General features: G+C 46.0%; 1 long non-coding RNA gene across 12 annotated transcripts; it reads right to left on the minus strand.

The window, feature by feature from the left end:
• Positions 1-1,903: 1,903 nt before the first annotated feature.
• Positions 1,904-16,619, minus strand: LOC127047194 (uncharacterized). 12 transcript variants are annotated; one of them, XR_007773326.1, is made up of 7 exons: positions 16,311-16,619; positions 12,754-12,801; positions 5,314-5,546; positions 5,106-5,208; positions 4,241-4,455; positions 3,527-3,615; positions 1,904-2,179 (listed from the first exon to the last, which is right to left on the minus strand). It is a non-coding gene; the product is annotated as an uncharacterized LOC127047194 (long non-coding RNA). The 12 variants fall into 12 exon arrangements; XR_007773324.1 differs by having other exon boundaries at positions 12,754-12,805; XR_007773325.1 differs by lacking the exon at positions 12,754-12,801.
• Positions 16,620-17,180: the final 561 nt, after the last annotated feature.

A 17,180-nucleotide genomic window follows, 5' to 3' on the forward strand; every position in this document is an offset into this window, starting at 1 on the left:
TTCTCCACGTTGGATGGTTGCTCGTCTCTTTACAGTGGAAGCTACCTGCCCATTTAGGGGAAGAACTGGTGCTCCAGGGCCAATCATCATAGAATCATAGAATATCAGGGTTGGAAGGGATCTCAGGAGGTCATCTAGTCCAACGCCCTGCTCAAAGCAGGACCAATTCCCAACTAAATCATCCCGGCCAGGGCTTTGTCAAGCCTGACCTTAAAAATCTCTAAGGAAGATTCCACCACCTCCCTAGGTAACCCATTCCAGTGCTTCACCACTCTCTGAGTGAAAAAGTTTTTCCTAATATCCAATAATATCCTAAACCTCCCACAATAACAGGCCACATGCCCCTGGAGAGGGTAGGAAAAAGTATTCACCTTTGGTTTGTGTTACAAACGTTTGTTTTTGTTCGGTGGAAGGGTACTCCTTGGGCCTACTCGGAGGCCTTCTTGGAAACTATTGAGAAATAAACCCCAAGTAGGAGAATAAACACTATCTGGAGTGGGACTGACTTACTCAAGGCCCCCCTGCCAGAGGGGAAGCAGTGAGCCTGTTGGGGTGGAGGAGGTGCCTTGCCACACTATCTAGTGGTAAGTCAGGACCTCCCCTCGTTTTAATGCTCTGATGTGAAGGGGTACAGGGAACAAACTAGACGGTATGTCCTGGTCCCAGAAATATGATGCGGGTCAGATTGACAAGGGGACAGTCACATCACAGGGGCCCCATAATCACTGGCTCCAGCTGTATCAGACACAAGCAACACACTGATTGTGTGGGTCCTATCCTGCATTAGGGTAATTGTGGTATTCTCTGAACTGAGCACCGACCTAAAACTGGTACATCCTAGGGACAAGGATCAAGGTGTGGGGGAGGGGGTGACTGATTCAGTACTGAATGAGACTAAGGCCACGTCTACACTATCCGTCAGATTGGCGGGTAATAATTGATCCCTGAATTGATGCCCATACTCCACCTCGGCAGGAGTAACCGGAGTCAACAGCGGAGCCGCGACGATCGACTTGCCGCCATAAGGACAGCCAGGAAAGTTGAACTAAGATATTTCAGCCTCTCCACCCCAGTGTAGACCAGCCCTAAAGGGAGTGGTGCTAACTTTCCCTCTTGTTTTCCCTGTAATGGGCTGAGTAATTGGGAAGGTGTTGTGAAGTGGACAAGGCAGAGGGATGCTCTGTCCTCTAAATGGCACAGTTCCCTTCTTACTTACCTTCCTCTTACTTGCAAAGGAGGGGTGTGTACGTTTTTTAATCCCAGTGCTCAGGTTTTTTGAAGTATGGAAATTAGTGGAAGACCTAGTGAAACTGTGCTCTTAAGAGACAACTAGGATTGGAATAGCAGGGGGCTGCAGCAAAGGACTGAGGGCCACTGGCAAAGCTGTGAAACAGATACTTTGCCTTGCCCACATTATTCCTGATGGCTCACCCAAGAGTCATGCATAACTCCATTGCCCTTTTGTTCCTGTCTTTTTGGGACTGCCTTTCGCTCTAACTAGAAATTGCACACATCATTGCTTAAATAGGCCGGGCAATTCACCTAATGGAGAGAGAACAGCATATTAAACAGCTGCCTGTGATTTGTGTAGGCAGCAGCAGGGGGCACCAGAGATTTCTCTGCCTGCAGCAAATGGGCATGCTGTAGGCCTGACTTTAAATTACACATGCACCAGTAGAAATCAGGCTTTTCCAGTTATCCATGTTTCTTCAAAATCTGCAGGGTTCTGCCCACTGATGCCTAGAACATTCCCTGAAATTTTGGAATTGGTCAGCTGGAGTGTTCATAAGTTCTTATTGCACTACAAAAGGGAAATGCCATTGAGTTTACTAGCAGTAAGTGTTCTTCAGTTTCATGCCACTAAAGCGTGTAGAGAGAACAAGATAACCAGGACCCAGTCACGTGGAATTTGAGAAGTTTATTATGGGGAATGTTATATGCTTTGACGAACTACTGTTCTCAGTCTGAGTGTGGAACCAGGGTCATGTGTGGTCTTATAGATCTGGAGCGAGTTCATGGAGGGGATATACACACTGGGGTTGAATCTAGCCAAGTTACCTACTGCACAGTCACAGCAGGCAGTCAGTCAGATTGTAAGTGTAACATTTACTAACAGTCTATAGTTAGAGGGGGAGTAAGCTGTCCAGCTTCTTTCCTCAGTTCACATTCCACATTTGTCCTGTGAAGAAGAAAAAACACCAAGTAAAAACCATGAGTGACTGTAACAAGGTGATGCTCTGTCCATTCTCTGATGCTCCAGAAACTGCTCAGACCCACTCTCTTTTAGTGTTCAGTCTGTATTTTATTCCAAACCCTTCCACCAACACCGGGCAACATCAGTTTTTAATCCTACATCTTTCAATCCATCTTTACCAGGGCCCTAGGAGGAAAAGAGATTTCCTTGTCTTGGGAACTCTTTCAGTCTGGACTCAGGTAGCCAAGTCATCCTTTCCTTGTAGCACTTCCTTCCTGGCTTTTATCAGGTTAGCCGGCTGAGGTCTAATTTCTTCCTTACCTCCCCAGCCTCTCCTTCTGATTAGCTAATTGCTCTAGCAGTTGTCCCTGGAGGAACTAATTGAGGCTAAAGCCATGAGGCTGCTGTCCTACCTGTCAGATCTCAGCACTCTGTCATAGCAATGAAAAGGGAGAGTCAGCACCAAAAAGAGCCCAATTTTCTCCCCAGAAAATGTCATTCTGTACAGCTAAACAGGCCAGTCCTGAAAGGGGGGTTCTATTAATCACATGAAACATCAGCCTGTTTGGACCCATGCAGAGCAATCCTACATCCCCACCCATGCTCTCTCCTACACTGCTGTAACTCTGTGAACTTTGTGGGAGTTACTCTTGATTTATGCTGGAGCAAGAGAGATCAGAATCAGCCCCACTGGCTTTAATGGGAATTCTAGTTGTGCCAGGAGGGAAAAATCCACATGTAATCCCACTTCCTTTTGTTTCCTGCTCTACAAACCACTGCAGCTGCATGAAACTGCAGGTGTAGAATTCAGCACAGAGATTTTCACTGTGTTTTAGGCAATTTCATGCCCCGCATGTTTCTCTTTTCCATGAAGCTCCCTGAAGTGGCTGTTACAGGATCAGCACCGTGAGACATTTCAAATCCTGAATATGCAAGAGTTCTGATCCCAGAGTCATCTTCAGCTGATGTGTGGGATTTTCAAAAGTGCCTCAGCGGTGCACTGCCCACTGACTTTCAATAGCACATGTGCTCCTAAGTCATTTAGTTGCTTTTGAAAATCCCACCTGATGGGGCCCATTTTCTGCTCAGGAATAGGTTTATTTTCACTGTAAAAAGGGATTCCTTTCCAAGCCCAACATCTGCAAAATCTTGTATATTTTTCCAGGGACATGGGCTCATTTTCAAATACCTTACAAAAATGCCTCAGAGCATTTTCGATTTGGAACAGCTCTTCCTTTCATTTAACTACATCTCTGCATGCCACCCACTCTCTCCTCCCCCCACCTTCCCCTCTCCCCATTCTTATCGCTCTCTATATAGAGTATCACTCACACGTTACTCTAATCGCTACAGACTTGCAGCTGCTTTCCAGGTGAGATGTCTGACCACAGACTGTGCTGCACTCAGCAAGACGTGTTTGCCTGGAAAAGAAAAAACCCAAATGTCACATTCTATCAAACCACTGTTATAACCTCCACATAACTGCCCCATGCCCCAATTAGAGTATTCTCAACTCACAAACACCTGTGAGAAGTTGAATCCTGTGTGATGATTCCAAGGGGTATCCATGGATGTGAGGGACCTCAATACCTCCTGCCCTGAGCATGAGGAAGCCTTGTCTGTACTCACTGTGGGTTGGTTCCCCAACACCACCAGCCTGTGGCAAGACAAGCACTACCTTCCAGGCCCTGCTCTCTTTATTGGTTAATGAGAGATACACTCCAACCCTTGAGACATCAAAGCATCCATTTGCAATGTTAAGCCCCTCATCCACTGGACACTCTCAGCTTCTCCAAATCTGCTGTTCCCAATGAGCAGTACATCACAGCTGATCAGTTATACCATAGAACACAGCTCTGCTTTACACACAGCACTTAGAGATTTGTTTACAGAGAAAAATTAAAAAAACAAAAACAAAAAAGAGCAGAGATTCAAGTGATAAAAAGCAGAAATTTTGGACACAAAATGTTACATATAAAATAAAATCATAACATGCATTCTAGAGCCTACACTTTACTTGTCATGTCAGATAGAGCAAAAACTCACCCCAAATCCTTCCAGTGTATTACAGCCAACCTAGGCTGTGATCTTCCATTCATGATACAAGTATGCTGAACTCTTGCCTCCTCAGTGGAAAGATACAGAGTTTGTTTCTGTCCCTACAGCTGTAGTTTTTTAAAACAAAAAAATCCATTGTCTTCACTGGAGACTTTTCAATCACTTGATTAGCATTTTGCTCAGACTGTAAATAGGTGTTCATTCTGAAATATACAATATCCTCATTTAAATATAGACAGACCAATAGATAAACATTCTCTGTCTGAAAGAAACTTGCTTATCCACTGCTGGTAGGTGCACCCAACTCACAGAACTTAAAATATAATTTTCATTATATATGCATAGCTTCTTACATAGTACGCACACATACATGTTGCAATGATTATGATGGCCAGTGTGACAAGATTTCAATAAAGATCTTGCATCAGATTCTGACAAAGTACTATGTAAATACGAGACACTTATGCATCCCTGTGTCTTCCACCAGTTGGCACCAAGAGTTCCCCTGGCTCACAGCCTCCTTTGTTTCAGAATGACCTGTCTTCACAGCTGATCTATAAACTCATGGGCAGAATCTGACATATTCAGTAAGTCACTAACTATTTGATGAAACTCTCTTGAAATCTCCTCATTTTGGACTAATCCCTTCCCAAGACAGAGCTACAACATACACACAGTGTCTGGTGAGTTCCAGTGAGTCCATTGGCTGCATCTGGGAGGGACATGGGGCTAACATCCAACACACAGGCTGGTTGTGGCCCTTTGTCAATTGTGGTAAGGTACAGCAGCAAAGTGCAAATAAACATCACCCAGTTTAGTGGAAACAGAGAAGGATCTCAGCCAGGCCTCCTACCTCTTTTATAGTAACCATATATTAGCACTGAAGCTGGTTTGATGTTGGACACAGAAAGTTCTTGCTCAGCTAAGAAAGAGAAACTGATATTCTTCTGAGAGACCTGGGAATGGGAGGACAGAGGGGAGCATTAGATGTTTTCTTTTAATATCAATTTCTCTTCACCAAAAACCTACTGACATGGATTCCAAATATATGGGGCTCTCACCTTGCATGGCACCATGACCCCAGAGAGTCCCTGTTCACCTGATCAGTGTCTTTACAGTTGTCTTGTTAAGATATTTGGCTCTGAGACTAAAAATTTTTCAAAAGGCATCCGTTTAAAGCTTGTAGACATATATAACACCAGGGGGGAAATCTCTCTTTGAATATGTTTTCCATGTAGAAGGGGATACAGTTGTTCCTGGCTTCCACCTGCATCATTACACAATCATCCTGAAGCTTTAAACAAGGACATGGGAAAGAGAATCCATTATTAATAAGCATTAAACATAAGAGGCATCCAGATCCTGCAGAAATGCCCTTGTGAATGGCACTGGAATGGGTTACCTGGGGAGGTGGTGGAATCTCCTTCCTTAGAGGTTTTTAAGGTCAGGCTTGACAAAGCGTGGCTGGGATGATTTAGTTGGGAACTGGTCCTGCTCTGAGCAGAGGTCCCTTCCAACCCTGGTATTCTATGTAATGATATTATGATTCACCACTTCTATTCCTGTGAAACAACTGTGTCATCTAGTGGTCAAAGTGGGAACTGCAAAATAATCACTGGAGGCAAATTTTCAAATGTATTTTAATACCTAGATACCTATAAAATCTGTCTCTGGTTGGTTGGTTGTGGGGGTGTGTGTATATGGCCTAAGCTCGTCTGCAGGCATCCATGCACAGCTTGGGTATAATGTTTGTTTCATTAAGTGGGTTACTGGTTGTATGGAATGAAGGGGATGGCAATGTGTCCTGAGACAAGTGGGCTTCAGTGAATGCCTGCATGGCTTTGGTTGGCTGGCCCAGTCCTCTCCTTTTATCCAGCCCAGGGTACAACAGCCTGTAACCTCCTTTGCCCCTGGGGTGGCTTATTCACCTCACTCTCATCCTTCCACAGGATGGAACTGACTGGTACAAAGCCTGAGAGCATCTTTCCATCAACAATGCTATTGCACGTCCTGGCACAGGGGTCAGCAACCTATGGCATGTGAGCTGACTTTGAGCGACACACAGCCGCCTGCCGCGGTCCCAGCCCCCAGCCCAACTCAGCCCTCCCCTGTGGGGGCAGGAGGCAGAAGCTTGGTTCTGCTGCAGCCAAGCTTTCCCCTGCCCCGCTTCTTCCCCCAGTGTGGTGCTTTCCTGCCCCGCCTCCTCTCCTTCCCTGAGCCAATCAGCTGATGGCCCTAGCGAGGGGGAGGGGGGAAGAGCAGCAGCGTGCACATAGCTCCGTAGAGGATGCAGAGAAAGGTAGGGATGGAGCCTGGGGGAAGGGGGTGTGTCATAAACAGTTAAGTAAGAGTTAATAGAACAGAAGTACTTCATATCTCTTTTGCCTGTAAAGGGTTAACAAGATCTGTGAGCCTGGCTGCCACCTGACCAGAGGACCAATCAGGGGACAGGATACTTTCAAATCTTGAGGGAGGGAAGTTTGTGTGTGTGCTGTTAGGGTTTGGTTGTTGTTCACTCTGGGGGCTCAGAGGGACCAGATGTGCAACCAGGTTTCTCTCCAATCTCTTTGATACAGTCTCTTATATGTCCAGAATAGTGAGTACTAGGTAGATAAAGCGAGTTAGGCTTATGTTTGTTTTCTTTATTTGCAAATGTGTATTTGGCTGGAAGGAGTTCAAATATGTACTTGTATACTTAGGCTGGGAGGGTATTCCCAGTGTCTATAGCTGAAAGACCCTGTAACATATTCCATCTTAAATTTACAAAGATAATTTTTACTGTTTTTCCCTCTTTAATTAAAAGCTTTTCTTGTTTAAGAACCTGATTGTTTTTTTTTTTATTCTGGTGAGACCCCAGGGGACTGGGTCTGGATCCACCAGGGAATTGGTGGGGAGAAAGGAGGGAAGGGGGAGAGAAAGGTTAATTTCTCTCTGTGTTAGGATTATTTTCTCTCAGAGAGAATCTGGGAGGGGGATTGAGAAGGAGGGGGGAAGATGGATTTTCCTCTCTGTTTTAAGATTCAAGGAGTTTGAATCACAGTGATCTTCCAGCGTAACCCAAAGAGGGGAAGTCTGGGAGAGGCAACAGTGAGGGAAAGGGTTTACTTTCCTTGTGTTAAGATCCAGAGGGGTCTGGGTCTTGGGGGTCCCCGGGCAAGGTTTTGGGGGGACCAGAGTGTACCAGGCACTGGAATTCCTGGTTGGTGGCAGCGCTACAAGTATTAAGCTGGTAATTGAGCTTAGAGGAATTCATGCTGGTACCTCATCTTTTGGACGCTAAGGTTCAGAGTGGGGAATTATACCATGACAGGGTGGAACAAGGCATATCCCTTCCAGCCCCCTGCCAAGAGTCACTCAGGGGAGGGGGCTGGGAGCACCCCAGCCCTCTGCCCTGACCCCACACACACACACACACACTCAGCCTTCTGCCCTGCACCCCCAATACCCACAGCCCTCTGTCCTAACCCTTGAACCTCCCACACCCAGCCTTCTGCCCTGACCCTCCCACACCCTCCAGTCCTCTGCCCTGACCCCCCCCCACACACACTCAGCCTTCTGCCCTGCACCTCCCATGCCCCTAGCCCTCTGCCCTGAACCTTGAACCCTCCACACCCAGCCCTCTGCCCTGAACTCCCACCCCCCCACACACCCAGCCCTCTGCCGACCCCCCCCCACACTCAGTCTTCTGCCCTGCACCCCCCATACCCGCAGCCCTCTTCCCTGACCCTTGAACCCCCCCCACACCCAGCCTTCTGCCCTGCACCCCCCCCACACCCCTCAGCCCTGAACCCCCCTATCTCAACACACATCCAGCCTTCTGCCCTGCCTCCCCACAGTCCCATCCCTCTGCTCTGCAATCCCTCCACACTCCCAGCCCTCTGCCCTGCAACCCCCCCACCTCCAGCCCTCTGACCTGACCCTTGAAACCCCCTCCCCCACCCCAACCTTCTGCCTTGAGCCCTCCCCCGCCCCCACAGGTCTGGGGTCCTGGGTTCTCGGCCACAGGCCCTGCTCAGCCCGCTGCCGGCCTAGGTGAACAGAACCCCAGGCTGGCAGCGAGCTGAGCAGGCTGGTGGCATAAGATCAGCATTTTAATTTAATTTTAAAATGACGCTTCTTAAACATTTTGAAAACCTTTTTTACTTTACATTCAATAGCTTGGTTACATAATATAGACTTATAGAAAGAGACCTTCTAAAAACATTAAAATGTATTACCGGTACGTGAAGCCTTAAATTAGAGTAAATAAATGAAGACTCGGCACACCACTTGTGTGTTGCCAACCTCTGTCCTGGCATAACTGAAATGAGAGAGACCAGATCAGTCTGGACCATGAATGAGGAGGAAGTGTTCTGCTGCAGAGCACGAATAGCCTGTGAAGACCTTTCTGATTTACCTGTTGCAATGTGATAACTTAATGACATGGAGGAGAGAGAGAGGGTAGCTAAGGGCCCCCTGGATGGACAGGGCATGAGAGGAGGCCAGTTAATACAGTGCCTGGTTTCTATGGTGCTGGTGCTCTAAAAACACCTAGTGACAAAAGGGGTGTTGCCATGAAGCACAGTAAGTTTCATGCAGGGTGAGGGAGCTAATATTCCAAGTGTTTCACTAGGCTCATAGTACAGGGACATGATCCAAAATTATTGGACTTAGTTATCTGGGGGCTTGTGATGGGGGGGACTAGGCCTTAAGGGCCACTGCTTGGAGGCCTCAGGGTTTGCCACACCCATCCCAGGAAAGGAGCTGTGGAGAGATCCTCCCAAGTGGCCTAGAGTGATTGTGTGGAAGCAACCAATCAGGGGCCAGGAGGGCCATATAAAAGGAGCTGCAGAACAGCTCAGCAGTTAGTTGCTGGAAAAGAAAGGACTGTGTGCCTGGCTGAAGAGCAGCTGCACAGACAGCTAAGTGGGGGCAGGGACTGGGGCAGCGAGAGGCTCCTGCCTGCCTGCCTGCTAGGATTGAGCCAAAGACAATTTGTTAGTAGGCACTGGGGGAGCAAAGAAGGAGCTCCTAGCTGGATGCTGGGACTGAGGAAGGACTGAGCCCAGCCGTAGAAAGGTTGTGTCTCCAGGGAGGAAGCCCTGGGGATATGGCCCCATACCAGTGCTGGGACTACTTAACGACTGAGCCCATGGAGAGCTAAAGGGGTGCAGGGAGTAAAGGTGAATCATCCCCATTATAAAACAGCACTAACACTGTACCCAGCTATTCAGAATATATGTGCACTGCAGGGCATTGTTGGATGAATCAGAAATGCTTAGTTGTGTATCATAGGCTCTATACTGCTAACATCTAGTGGAGAATCTCCTTTTGCTCCAGTCATTGAGGCCCAAGTTTTTGGGGTAGGAAAAGCCAAGTCCTATGCACACAGTCACAGTACAGCCCTGAGGGCCATGCAGTTCAGCAGAGTGACAACAGGGAAGTCCTTGGGTGCCACATATTTGTAACAATATTTATAATCGGTATGCCTGTTTAAAACCCTCCTCTTCCCTGTTTCCCAGTTGGCTGGTTCTTGTCATTCAGGGAGCTGAGGCAATGGTGGAAAGTGACCTGTCTGAAAGGAGCAGATGAGCCAGACAGACATGCTGGCAGCTTCCCAGGAGCTGCACAGATCCAGGCAGGCACCCTGCCTGCCCTGCTGTGGGTGGCCAACCTAAATTTTAAAGGCCTGATCAGCGGTGCTGACCGGAGCCACCAGGGTCACTTTTTGACCGGGCATTCCGGTAGAAAACTGGACACCAGGCAACCCTAGTCCCCATGGTAAACAACCATCCTACAGGGATAACTCCAGTTTCTTGAAATAGTAATGGCTAAGTTGTTCTGTCGTATGATTTGGCCACCCTGATAGTGCATCGCCTTAACCAAAATGGGATCTTTTCTTATTTCCAGAGCAATTTCATTAGCTGTAATAGGAAGGTCATCTAGGAAAGAGACTCTATACGCAGAGTTTTCCTCACTGTTTCCCTGTGTAAAGGGGCAAACAGGAGAATGCTTCTGCAGTAGCATGTTTTTCTGATGGTCTATAATAAATGTCATATGGATGGGCAGCTAAGATCAAATCCCATTTCTTCAGCCATGCTGCCACTAGTGGAACGCCTTTGGACCCAGTATTTTTACCAGTAGATTATACTTCCTAACGGTAATAACAATATGGCGATGGAACAGATTGCCTCGGGAAGTTGCGGAAGCTTCTCCACTGGAGGTTTACAAAAGGAGACTGGACAGCATCTGTCTTGGGTGGTTTAGAAACAACAAATCCTGCATCTTAGTAGGGGTTAGACTAGATGACCCTTGTGGTTCCTTCTAACCCTATGATTCCATATCAGTGATTAAGGTCAATTGTTTCCCAAACAGGTATTCATTGGAATTTAATAACCTCCAAAATGATGCTAATGCTTCTTTTTTAATTTGTGAGTCTTATCTTTCAGCCTTTGATAATGTTCTGCAAGCAAATGCTATGGATTTTTCACTCCTATCTTTACAAATGTGTGAAATGACAGGCCCAATTCCTCCAGGAGAGGTGTCACAGGTTAGGTTAAGGGTAGGCCCCTGAGAAAATCTTTTGTTTGTTTGTTTTATTTTTTAAATTACAGCACTGTCATAGGTAAAGTAGCAAATTTCACAGGATGTACACAGAATGCCATCAGGGAAAGGTCACTGCTGCATTCTTTTGTATAAAAACAGACACTGAATTACCCCCAAACTGCTGCGATTTCCCCTAAAACGGAATGACAGAAGCAGGCATCCATGGGCAGTGTTACATCGAAGCAGAAGTTCATGTAAGGCTACTGATTTCCCGAGCATGAGATTAGAATGTACAGGTGCCCACTTTTACTTCGCTGCTGTAGGGAAAAAACTGCAGTACTAGGCTAATTCCACAATTTCTGCATAGTCGCAGTTTTCTCAGGGCCCTAGTTATTGAAAGCTCAGGATTACAACATACCAACAGGCTAGAACTAGTTTCTTTTTTACTACGTCAAAAGTTTTATGTTTCTTTTCCGTCCAAACCCACTTTATAGTTTCTGCAATTAATATTGGCAATATTGGAATGAATCTTTCATAATAATTGAACACACTCAGAAACAATCTAAGCTCTGAAACTGTCTATAGCACTGGAGTGTTCTCAACGGATTTTATATTCTCTTTTAATAGGTAAACCTCTTCTGCATCTACACAATGCCTCAGACAAGTAACCTGATTTTGAAGAAGAAAAGCATACTTATCTCTGTTAACTTAAAAACATATTTTTTGTAATCTCTTTAGTGTCTCCTCTTCATATTTTTAAATGTTCCTCTGAAGTCCTCCCAGTTATTAACAGATCATTTAAACAACAGACATCACTATTTACCTCCTGTAGTGCCTGATCTGTTATTCATTGAAACTGAACAGGTGTGCTAGCTACCCCATAAGTTAATCTTTCATACTTAAATATCCCTTTTGTGAACAGAATTTTTTTTGCATCTGGCTACACTGCCATCTGCTGGTATGCTTGGGACAAGTCTATTTTACTCAACTTCATTCCCTCTGTCAGTTTTGCAAATAAATCTTGTGGTTTAGGAAGTAGATACTTGTCCATCTCCAGACAGAGGTTTTTAGTGACTTTATAATCCCTAGAAATTCTTACACTACCATCACTTTTTAGGATACACATAATTGGTGCAGTTCTTTCACTGGATTCCATAGAGAAATTATACCCTGCTTTTCCAAGTCATCCAGTTGCTTTTCCATAGGCTCTCACAGAGCATATGTCACAGGTATAGCCTTCAGAAACTGAGGAATGGCCCAGGGTTTGCTGGTGTATGTCTTTAAACAAATCCATATCTGTACTAATGACAGCTTTATACTGGTCTTTCAGTGCCCCTATCTGGCAGATGATGTACCACAATCCAATTTAATCTTGCATAACTAAGCTCTGCCCATTATTGGGGGGCCATTTCCTTCCATTACAACTAATTCTAATGGTGAACAGACACCTTTATAAGTTAGAGTGACAGGGAGACAGCTTAATGCCCCTCTCTGCCCTTACTGCAATTCTGTCAAAGCACAATAGTTTCTTTTAATCTTACCTCAGATAACATTTTTTTTTGTAAGCTCCCTCAGAGATCATGGTCACTGCCACTCCTGTATCTCTCTCCATTATCAATATCACGTCATTTACCTTTACATTAACATAATAGTGGTGATGACATCTGTTCATTCTCTACCATATACAGTTCTGTGAAATGGTACAGCTCACATATCCTTTCATCTGGAAACAATCTGCCTCCAAGCCCGACAACTCCTAGTCACATAACTAGTTCCATGGCTCCTACCTGCCGTCATTGATGGCTTCATCTCATCCTTTGCTGTTCTGTGGGGCACTGTGGTAAGCCCAACTGATGTGTTCCCTCTTACCGCACTTCTTGCAGTGCAGAGAAATAGTGCTCCTGCTGGTGTGATATCCCTAAACCATAGTAACACGGCTTCCTCGGTTTTATTTGGAACCTGTGAGAGGTGCCGACCTGCATTGTCATCATCTTCCTCCTCTGCCGAGTCCCTTCTTTCCAGGCCTGGCTTGATGAGAAGAGTTTATTTTCAAATTTTGGTGTATTTTTCTTTATGGATTCAAACAACAGAACAGTCTCCACAGCTCCCTCTAGTAGCAGGTGTCACAATTCAGGGCAACTGCACCTCCCCTCTGGGGTTCAGCAAGGGCAACCACTCGATGGGGTAGTAGGAATTTTTTTCTTTAAAATACCAAGGAAATTAACTGTCCCAAACCTTCATTAATACAGAGTTAGGTTTACTCAGTGCTGCCTAATGCCCTTCCAGAATGTGGACAGTGGGTAACCTTAAACCTCTGAAAACAAGGAAATAAAAAGTGAAGGTACAAACCATTTCTGCAATGCAACCTTTACTCTGCCCTCTGAGTGATACTCCAACGTGCCAATAACACACTGTCCTTACAGATGCTACAGACACTCTGGGAACAGAGCACATAAGCACTGTAGGGCAAAGTCTAGCACCTACCCTTTGCTAAGGCAAAACTCAAGTTTAGATCAGGCATAGCAAACAGTGGCTACCTACACACAAATATTGACCACCCCAGATTTGCTAAATGTTACCATCTCTTCACCCTTGACCTGAGGATTCCTTCTGAGCCATTGGCTTCACTGACTCCTCACTAAGGACTGGAGACTAGTCATGTAGACCACCAGATGGCTGACAATCCCCATGGCAAGACACCCCCCCACCCCAGTACCCCATACTGACAAAGCCTACAGAACTCAATACTGAAATGAGGAATACTTGATCCCTCAAAGTACAGATGTAACTCTTCTCACTCCACAGCGACAGCACAGCCAATTTGCTCCACCATTCAATATGGTTACACCTAACACTTAGGGCAGCTGGTTTGCAGGCAGATAAAAGGCACAACTCAAACCACTGGAACACAACACAACGGCATGTTCTCTTAGTCATTCCTCTTGTCTATTTATTATGGCACTATCTTTACTGAACCACCTTATCTCTTATTCCAAAAGGTAAACAGAGAAACTTGTTTCAGAGTAGCGGTTGTGTTAGTCTGCATCCACAAAAAGAACAGGAGTACTTGTGGCACCTTAGAGACTAACAAATATATTTGAGCATAAGCTTTTGTGGGCTACAGCCCACTTCATCAGATGCATGCAGTGGAAAATAAAGAGAAACTTGTATCTGTCCCGGAGTATATTAAAAATGCAAAATTCAAATGACTCATCTAAAGTGACTTAGCAATATCCATCTTTCTTATCTAGCATAATGAATATGCTTTTACAAGCTCATCAGCAACGGACATCTACTGGTGTGGGGACAGAGTAATGCTGTCTCAATATAGTCTTATTAAGGCATCAGGGATCCAAACATATCCTAAACTTCCCATATTTTGTCTCAGTTATGATTAAACTGCTAACCCATGGAGTAGGTGAGTTCACTTTGGCTATGACTCTTTCCTTTTCTAACTGAGTGAACTTTGTCACTGTAGGTGTAGTTCTGCAGCCATGCATGACAATGGTGGACTGATGGGTCTGTATATATGTAATGCTTCCCACAGAACTCTCCTAGTCCCCTGAAGAATTCCAGGTATTGTGCAATCAATCTTCTTTAGTGCTGGGTGCTCTGGTATGCAGCATACCCACATACATATTAGGTGTACCTGTATGCAAGCTTCTCTGCTATCAGTAGTGTTGTAAATGCCTTAGCAATTAAGGGCTTGTCTACATCACAAAGTTGCAGCGCTGGTGAGGAGGTTACAGCGCTGCAACTTAGGAGGTGTACACATCTGCAGGGCATCACCAGCGCTGCAACTCCCTGTTTGCAGCGCTGGCCGTACTCCCGTTTTGTCTCGGGTGTAGAGGATCCAGCGCTGGTGATCCAGCGCTGGTAATCAAGTGTAGACACTTACCAGCGCTTTTCTTGACTTCCGTGGAATAAGCAGGTATCCCAGCATACCTGAGGAAGCCTCTCTGGTAATCAAGCAGGTCTCCTTCCCCGGTTTGCTCTCGCGTTCCCCGAACCCCCGAGCAAGCAGGTCTCCTTCCCTGCGGTTTGCAGGGGGGTTCGGGGAACGCGAGAGCAAACCGCGGGGAAGCTGGTTTCCTTCCCGGTTTGCTCTCGCGTTCCCCGAACTCCCGTGCAAGCAGGTCTCCTTCCCTGCGGTTTGCAGGGGGGTTCGGGGAACGCAAGAGCAAACCGCGGGGAAGCTGGTCTCCTTCCTGGTTTGCTCTCGCGTTCCCCGAACCCCCGTGCAAGCAGGTCTCCTTCCCTGCGGTTTGCAGGGGGGTTCGGGGAACGCAAGAGCAAACCGCGGGGAAGCTGGTCTCCTTCCCGGTTTGCTCTCGCGTTCCCCGAACCCCCCTTGAAGCCGCCCAACAGCGCTGCAGTGTGGCCACATCTAACACCACTTGCAATGCTGGTTGCTGTAAGTGTGGCCACTCTGCAGCGCTGGCCCTATATAGCTGTACTAATACAGCTGTAACAACCAGCGCTGCAAAATTGTAGATGTAGACATACCCTAAGTCTTCATCACTAAGGTGAAGTCTTCAATTGAAGACTGACTTTAGCTTTAACAGTTGCCACTGTTAAGGTGACTTCTCCTTCAGAGTATATTCTGGAATCAGGATATGCTACAAGCACAACATCAGACTGGATGGGACTTGCTATCTTTCTCAAACGGTGATTTGGAAAACATTTAGCTTCCACCTCAATATTAAGATTAAACTCTGCAAATAGAATAGTGATTTAATTTTCCACATTTGTGACATGTTTTTCCATAGGCTAGGTTTGTCATACCACAGTGTGCACAGAGTTTGTGTGTGAGTGACTGGTGTGTCTGCCTTGCTCTGACTCATCAGCAGTTGGGCTCTCCCCATGATGCCCTGTGTATTCTTTTGTGTAACAGCCTCTACAAACATGTCAGTATGTGGCCCAGACAAGATCTCTATTTTGTGGCTTGTGAAGCTCTGCAAATGCCTATTGCTTTCTGCAAGCCCAAATTAGGTTTCCACTTTCCTCAACAACCTTTCCTTTTGCCCTTTATCGGTGACACTAAACACAGTTCTGTATCAGAGAATATCATTTTCAAACTCTCATTTCTTGTTTTTTGCCTGAGCTCTATGACACTTAGGGGGAGAGTCTATCCGCTCTTCCCCTAAGTGTAGGTAAGACCACTACAGAACACAATTGGTACAGATCACAATTTTTTTCTTACAGTTACCATAGTTCCTAATCATTGTTAAGATCTCATCCAAAACAGAAGCATTTTCAGCTGGCTGCTGTAAGAACGTTATAAACTTCCAGAGCTTCCTCTCCCACTATGTGCAGTAAAATGGCTACTTTTATGCCAAGTTCTTTTTTATCTGCTCCCGAGGTTTTCATATAGATCTGGAAGGTTTGTTCCCATCTCCTTCAATTTGCAGCAAGTTTACAAAAGAAAGATAAAGGTGGGGCTGGCTTGCGATCCTCCCTGTCCAGGATTTTATTTTAAATACTATTTTCTAGTTTAACTGCTTTAATTTTGCCTTCACGTCTATGTACTCACTGTGTCTTTTTATTTTCTGTGGTTTCTGTTTGGTTTCTGCTGGTCTGTGCACTGCAGCTTCTTGTCTCTGTGTGTGGCAGTTTGCACCATTTACTGACACGCTGTGTCCAAGCAAAACCAGCTACTTCCTGCAGCCTGGGGTCACTGCTAACGCCAGACAGCTCTTTGTGAGCGCGCTGCAAGCCGGCTACTGCAGGAAGCCAGCGCGAGACCCGACACATGTCAATAACAAGATGGCCCCTGCAGATGGAGCAGGCAGCCGCCGGGTGCCTCTGCCTCGCCTGAGAGCTCCCTGGCAAGGGGAGGACATGGCGGCATGACCCGTTTTAAAGAGACAGCAGCACAATATACAGCAGTCTCCGCTCTCGTTCACACACACAGCTGTGGGCACAGACTACAGAACTGTCACCATGAAATACGTAGTAAAAGATTTTGAACACGCACCAGAGAGGAAGGATTTCACAGCGAACACTGTATATACTCCACTGGCCAAGGGAGATTGCACCCAGCCCCAGTGACTGGATGATGGGACATGACAGGTTCCCCTCTCAGCCACTCTTAGTTGTACTGGGTTGGGAGGTGGGGGCTAGGAGGGCTGATGTTTCTGCTTCAGACTCTTCAACCTCTCTAACCACTCAGTTACAAAACAAATAAACAAAAACAAACGCTCAAACTCAAACAAACAACAAACATAAGGCAAAGAAAAGCAAAGTTAAAGTGAGACTTCCAAAACAGCATAGCTGTACACCTGTAAATCTGTGTGCAGATAATAGTATGCTCCGCCCTAATTGAAAAAAATAGGCATTTTCTTGCAATATATGTGAGAGAGACAGAGAAACTTAGTCAACCTTTGGTATGTCAGACATACTC

The sequence above is a fragment of the Gopherus flavomarginatus genome, chromosome 1 (genome assembly GCF_025201925.1).
Source record: "Gopherus flavomarginatus isolate rGopFla2 chromosome 1, rGopFla2.mat.asm, whole genome shotgun sequence".
NCBI lineage: Eukaryota > Metazoa > Chordata > Testudines > Testudinidae > Gopherus > Gopherus flavomarginatus.